We start from the raw sequence: 7,829 nt of genomic DNA, 5'->3' as shown, positions 1-7,829 counted from the left end.
ATGAATGGAGGCAAGCAGACCCAGGACCAGGACTGAATCTGTGTGAACCCTGAATTACAATGTCGTGGAGTGAGACAGTCCAGAGTTATCTGCAAATACTTTCTAGAGAAGACTGAGATTAAGGACGAGTAAGAAAGAGGAAGATAGAAATCGGGAAACTGGTGCTGCTATCAGAGAAAGTGCAATTTTAGGGAAAATGATTCCTTGTCACCATAGCAGTATCGCAGTGGAATAAATAAAATAGGGATGAAGAGGGAGCTAACTAAATATCGTTGATACAAACAGTGCTTTAATTTTGTATGCATGTCTTCTACTATTGCAGTTTCTCTTCCAAATGAAGAGAAATCCACTCTCTATAGACGTCAAAGAGTATGTGTGGTTTGTGCTTCTCATCTTAGCTACTCAGGAGGGTGAAATTTGGAGGATCATGATTCAAAGCAAGCTTGGGCAGAAAAGTCCATAAGACTTTTTAATCCTCCAAATAACCAGCAAAATGTTGGGCTGGAGGCATGGCTCAATAGGTAGATAGAATGCCAGCTGGGCATGCAAGCTGAGCAAGTACAAGGCCTTGAGTTTGGATTCCAGTACTGACAAAAGAAAACAGCAAGGAGACTTTCTATCTGCTTTTTATCTTCAGCCTCCTCATTCAGTTATGTCTTATAACTCATAATCAGTTATACCTCTGCCCCTCTTCATAGTCCAGTGGTTTTATGACACAAAGATTGAATTTATCTTGGTGCAGATTTCCTGTTTAATTAGCTTCATGAAGCTTGAAACAAGTCTTTTTTCATAAATCATTTTTGGAACCAAATCAGCATTCTTCCAGGGGGTAAAAAATGTGGCCTGTCCTTTCATCTTTCACTTTCCAAAATTAATTTGATAACCAGGTTTTCCTGCCTTGGAGATTGGTTGTGAGCCTCTCCTGCCATTTCTGATGATAACTGGAGCTTTCAGTTGGTGATTTGCCTCACAGCTGGTGTCAACACCCTTGCTTTCCAAACAACCAGCTAACTTTGCCTCAGGAAAGCATGGTTTAGGAATCATCCTGCAGACTAAAGAAACTGCTCTTAAGAAAACACCTCTCCCAAGAGAGCAGATCCTTCTGCACCAGCTCATTGTGTCTCAGAGAGTGTCACTGGCTCATCGGAGGAGAATAAAACTATAATAAAGTGGTGTCATTCATGGGATGTCCTGCGGACTGTCTAAGGGTGGACGGATTACTGAACCTCAATGTTTCTCCAAGTTGTGGTCCATCTGAGTCGCCTTTCTCAGTGTTTTGGGAGCTATGTTTCTTTTCTTCCCAGGCCAGCATTACTCATAACTGCGGTGCAGAATATGTTTAATGAATTTCCATCTATAAAAGCAAAGGAAAACCCAAGTGCTTTGCTGTGTCCACTGCCTCAACGTGACAGAATACAGCATCTGTCAAATTCTTTCAAAGCACAAGAGAAAAGCTTTTTGTTAATAGTCTAGGACCTAAATCTTTCAAACCTGTGGTTACAATGGAAATGGTGCAAGAGATGTGGATGGGAGAAAGGACAGATGAGAGAATGGGGGTGAGACTGTCCTGGTCTGTGCTGGTCCCAGGCCAGCTGCCTGCCTGAGCCCCAGGAACAATCAGAGACTAGATAAAAAGGGAGAGAAGCTAAAAATCTGAGAACAGATGTGTTCTTAATCTATGTTTATTAGCTACTTGTCTGAGTAATGACAGAGTATCTCGGAGGCTGCTCTGCCTATAAGTTGCTAGAATCTAGTTATCAAACAGATGAAATTGACTTTAGGAATAAAGGCATGATGAATGAAGGACAAAAGGTAGCATTTAAAGGCCAGTCACTTGAAGGAAGAAGGAGGAAATAGATACTCCTTGATTTTTTCCCCTTTCTTTGGCAGTACTGAGGTTTGAACTCAGGACCTCCTGCTTGTTAGGCAAGCCCCACCCCAACCATTTCTTTCCTTGGCTGTTTGTTTGACGTTTCATTTTGACATATCCTTAATGCACACCGTGCTCCTGGGTCAGCCTCATCCCTTCTATCACTCCCCTTCATCCTCTCTCCTCCTTCCTAAATCAGTCTCACCATGCTTTATTGCTTATTTTCATACACATCGACATAAAACATGGTGAACCCCTTGGCTACCCTTCACCCTCTCCATTCTCCCACCCCTTTGCACTGGTTCCTACACCACAGACAGGACATGTTCCACCTTCCTAATGTTTTTGTTAAAGTTCATGGTACTTGTTCTCAGGAACTTTATTATGGCCCTTCACGCATGCATCTATGGTACTTTAATCAGATTGATCACATATTTAGGTACAGGATTTGGTATGTGTTTACTTATATGTTTATCTTGTAGGTCTAGCAACCAAGTATGAGAGTGAATTTGTGTGTGCTGGTCATTTCTGAGCTAGGGTCTCACTTCGTGCCCAGGCATGTGCCTGGACTGTAATCTGCCAGTTTTCTTTAAGTTTCCACTTGTTGCTTACACATGTGTACCACTTTACCCAACTCTCAGTGGCAAAGGTAAGCTGAAAACTTTCCTGCCTACATGGGTCCTGCCCAATGTTAGCCCCCCAAGTAGTTAGTATTACGGGCATGGACCACCTTCCTTGGCATTCATTACCTTATCCTGGACATTTTTTAAGGGACCAGTGAAGTGTCCAGACAGAGAATGTAAGAAGTAAGTGGTCTCTTCGGAGGTGCCATTATATAACATCTTACTATATATCAGGTTTTTTCTAAGAAGCTTACATCATTTTTGACCCTGTTTTGTTAGTGGCATTGTTTTTACCTTAGGGACAGAAGAGAAAACAGGAGTATTGAGAAGGGAAGTAATAGGTCTAATGTTACAAAGTGAGTGACTTAAAAGCTGTGGTTCAATCTCAGGAAACTTTTCACAATTTTTTATTTTGGCAGTTTGGAGTTCGAGCCTAGGACTTGATGCTTGCTAGGCAGGTGCTTTCCCACCAAGCTACATCTTGAGCCCTTTTTGTTTTGTTGTTATTATTGATTTATTATTGTTATTATTATAATACTGTAACAATATTATATTATTTATAACATAATATTAAATATTATATTTATAAATGTTATAACTCATGTAGTACCATAATAAAATACTGGGTCTTAAACTCAGAGCCTAGAACTTTTGCTTGACTTTTCACTCAAAGTTGGTGCACTACCATTTGAGCCACAGCTGCACTTGTGGCTTTTTGCTAATTAATTGGAGATACAAGTGTTTTAGATTTGTCTGCCTGGGCCAGCTCTGAGCCATGATCCTTAGATCTCAGCCTCCTGAGTAACTTGGATTATAGGTATGAGTCACCACTGCCCTTCATGCTTAGGCTAGATGAGCCCAGAGCCTATTTTTCTAAAGTCAGTCAAAAGAAAAGTAAGTGTCTTGTCACCTTAAATGGCTTTGTGGTATCTGTTTGCTTCCTAGCATCCCTAGAACATTCCATCTGTGTGGTTAGACACACTGGCAAGTCCTAACCCAGACTTTCTTCCTGGGTCTGGGACACTGGGCAGTGGGGAGATCCATGGGTGGTTGTCACTGCAGAGTATTGAGCCTGCAATGTGCAGTTGATAACAGGTGTGTGGTCTTGGTAGACCAGTGAGCTGCTGCCAGCTTCAGCACACAGGAGTCAAGTTAGAAATGTGTGGGCAGGAATGGCCTGGAGAGCCCTGAGGTGCGTCTGGGGGCTGGGTGAAGCCCTGGATGTGGTGTCAAGGGCAACAGGCAGGAGCAGGTGGTTCAGCTGCCAGGAGCAGCCAGTCCTGTCATGGTGAGATGAGGTGTGTGTGTGTGTGTGTGTGTGTGTGTGTGTGTGTGTGTGTGGTGGGTGGGGCGGGGTTGTGATGAAGGACAGCAGCTGGACAAGTCTTCTGGGAAGGAGCCGCCTGCCAGGCTGGCCTGGCCACCTCCTCCATAAAAAGCCAGAGGATCCCCAGGGATCTCTCTGTGCCTGAGTTGAGAGTGGTCATGATGTTTAAGAGACAGAAGGTAGACAAAAGAGAACATGGCTTATAGCAGGGAAGAAACACAGAGGTTAGAAGTGGCTTAGCTGGGCGCTGGTAGCTCACACTGTAATCCTCGCTACTCAGGAGGCTGAGATCTGAGGATCGTGATTCAAAGCCAGCTGGTTAGGAAAGTCTTTGAGACTCTATCAACCCCCAGAAAATGGGAAGTGGAGCTGTGGCTCAAATTGGTAGAGTGCTAGCCTTGAGCAAAAAAGAGCTTAGAGACAGCTACCAGGCCCCAAGTTCAAGCCCCATAACTGACCCCAAAATAATAATGATATGAAAAGAAGGCAACTGGATGTGCATGGGATCAGAATTTGTGATGTCAACTCTCAAATTTAGGACAATTTTTATGAAAGTTGAGAGAGGGAGAGAAGCAGAAGGAGGAAGAAGAGGAAGAAGGAGGAAGAGGTGTAGGAGAAGACTAACATTCACTTCTAGGGAAGAGGGAGTCATGCCAGCAAATGGCTTATAAACTAAAGATGTAGTTTAGAAACAAACTGGCAAAAAGAAAAAACCCCAAATGTGGCCATTTTCAGAAACTTCTTTATTTTATGAAAAGTAAGCAACAATCTTTTTGTTTAGGAAATGTGGTGTTTGGACTTACTGTCTTCTGTGAGTTAAATCAAGAACCGTTGGAGAATAGAGCTGAGAAAGAAAGTAAGTTCTTTAAAAGAAAGCTAAATCCTTGAAAATGATGGTTCTTACATGGTGCACTGCTGATAGATTCACATAAAAATGTTTGCTTTAACAAAGAAAGTTTTCTAGGCAGGAACTGATATCTCGTGCCTATTATCTTAGCTATTGAGGAGGCTGAGATCTGCAGATTGAAGTTGGAAGCCAGCTTGGGCAGGAAAGTCCATGAGACTCTTTATTTCCAGTTAATCAGCCAAAAGCTGTCAGTGGAGGTATGATTCAAGTGTTAGGCTTGAGTGAAAAAACCAAGTGAGAGTACAATGCCCTGATTTTCAACCCCAGTACACACAGACACAGACACACACACACACACACACACACACACACACAAAGACACACATACACACACAAATTCCTAGAATAACTGAAATGAAGAACAACGACTTGTCTGCTGTTAGGTGATCTTCCTGTGGATGACAAGACCAGTGAGTGTTCTTGGGAACTACTGCTTAGATAGAAGACTGGCCACTAAAGTACTAGTCCTGCAAAACAAGCTCTTTTGAGGCTGCAAATGTGGCTTTGGAAACAGAAGGCTTAAGGATTAGCTATGGATTGTGTAAGTTATGAAAACTTACTGAAGCAGTTAAGTAAATGTGATCTGATATTCTAAATCCAAATATTTTCCAATTGAGTGTAGGAATTCACTTTTTAGATTTGTGGAATACAGGGAATAGAACCAGTTTGCTCATCTTAGACCAAAATTTCTTTGAGTCCTTTTCTTTCTGTCAGGTGAATGGCAAATTTCTCAGTGAGTGTACAGAAAGCTAGCCATGTATTATGCAGGATGTCCCAGTCCTTGAAATTGGGTTGGCAAATTAGGCAGGAATGTTTTTGTGTAAAAAAGGCAAACATTCATAGATACGACCACTGGGAAAGACTTCTGACTGAATTTACTAGTCAGACAAGTTGCTCATATCATCCTGAGGGCTTTATGCAGGCAGAGATAAAGCAGTAGGAGTAGATGAGTGTGGTCTGTGCAGAAGGTTTGCTCGGGTTGGCTCCTGGAGAAAGGGCAAGAGTGCTCACCTGGTTGGTACAACAGCCATGGAGATGGCTGTGGTACTGGTGTCTAGTTTACCATCTGCTGGCTACACAGTGTTGTTGAGTCTCCCATGATTCCCAGGGACTGTTTGTGGTCAGAGTGGAGTGACAGTTTTTGTGTGTCTGCCAGCTTGTGGCAAGAGCTCCTTAGAGCCACCAAGTCATAGTACATGTGGTCGGAAATAGGGAACATGCTGATGGATTGAAGCTTTCTGTAAAAATATTTTGCTTTATGTCAGGTGCTGGTTGTTCATGCCTATAACAGTCGCTACTCAGCAGGCTGAGAGTGGAGGATCATGGTTCCAAGCCAGCCAAGCCTATAGCGGCCATGAGCCTCTCAACCCCAATTAACCACCAGAAAATTAGAAGTGGAGCTATGGCTCCATGTGGTATAGAGCGCTAGCCTTAAGTACAAAAGCTCAGGGATGGGGCTTATTGATTGAAATGGGGTCTTTTTTTTTTTTTTTTTTTTGGTTGGTCATAGGGCTTGAACTCTGCTGTTCCTGAGCTCTTCAACTCAAGGTTAGTGGTTTACCATTTGAGCCATAGGGCAACTTCTGGGCTTTCTGCTTATGAGGTGGTGAGGAATTGAACCCAGGGCCTCATGCAGGCAAGGCAAGCACTCTACCACTGAACCACTTTTCCCGCCTGGGGTCTTAATTTCTGCTGGGACTGGCAGCCAACTGGGATGTTCTCAATGTACATCTCAGGCCTCTCTTCTTAAAGGCCTCAGTCCTTCCTAACATTGGCACACTGCCAGGGTTGGGGTGTAGGGGGGTGGGGGGTGAAGTTTGAGAGGCTTGGGGGACACATTGAAGCTATCTCCAAACCAAGAAGCAATTCTACGAAAGATTTAAAGTATATTAGCCAGGGGTGTTTTTTTGGGGGGTGGGGGAGGTGAAGGGGGTGGTAACTGAATGTTAGATCTCTAGTAGACCTCAGTATAAAAATAATAAGCTAAAAAAGTGTCTCACACCAACCCCTCCTTTGTAGTTGGGATTGCCATTGGAGTGTTTCATCTGTGCCAGTCTCTTCCTCTTTGTTCTGTGTCTGGTACCAAGGTGGTACCTGGTAAGGCAAGTTGGCCAGTGAGGGTTTAAAGTTAGGACTGTGCAAATCCTTCCAAAATGCAGTACCCTCTCTGTGTCTGTCCTCATTGGCAAAGAGCTCCCTGCCTCAAGTCCAGAAGTTGGGGAAAATCTGAGCCCAACTTATATCTTTATGAAGTGCTCCTCAGCCAGATGTCATGGCTCAAGCCTGTAATCCTAGCTATTTGGGAGGTGCAGATTGAGTATTTGAGACCCGTTCAATCAGTCACTGGGCTTGGTGGCACATGCCTGTCATCCGTGACGGGAAGCACCAATAGGAGGATCACAGTCTACATTGATTGGGACATAATTGAGACCTCACCTTGAAAATAAACTGCAGCCCAGTGCTGGTGGCTCATGCCTGTAATCCTCTTTACACAGGAGGCTGAGATCTGAGGATCATGGTTGAAAGCCAGCCCAGGCAGGAAAGTCCATGGGACTCTTATTTCCAATTAACCACCAGAAAACTGGAAGTGGCACTGTGGCTCAAGTGGTAGAGTGCTCACCTTGAGCTGAAGAACTCAGGGACAGCAACAAGGCCCAGAGTTCAGCCCCATGACCAACAAAACAAACAGACAAACAAAAATAATACTGCATCAAGCAAGTGTTGGAGTGACTCAATTGGCTGAGCACTTGTTTAGCAAATGGGAGGCCCTGAGTTCAAACCCCAGCACCACCAAAGAAAACTTTTTTTCTCCTCTCTCAGTGAATACAGCTCATCACAGAGATTTCCTATTATTCTATCAACTGAACTGTAAAAACGTTGACCATGAGTCAAGCCATTTGATTCCACCGAAGTACATAGGTTAATATTCTTGACAGGAGCAGTCTGGGTGTCAATCTGACTTAGGAAAGCCATAGGGTCGGCTCCACACCTGTGTTATCAGTTTTTGTCATTGTGACAAAAACACCCAGACAAGCCAAACCCTAAGGAAGAAAGGTTTATTTGGGTTGTAGAGATTTGGGTCTTGGTGTCTTTGCCCCTTGA

The sequence above is a fragment of the Dipodomys spectabilis genome, unplaced genomic scaffold, assembly GCF_019054845.1.
Source record: "Dipodomys spectabilis isolate Male_0828 unplaced genomic scaffold, ASM1905484v1 ptg000178l, whole genome shotgun sequence".
In the NCBI taxonomy this organism is placed as follows: Eukaryota; Metazoa; Chordata; class Mammalia; order Rodentia; family Heteromyidae; genus Dipodomys; species Dipodomys spectabilis.
This window is presented reverse-complemented; position numbering follows the sequence as displayed.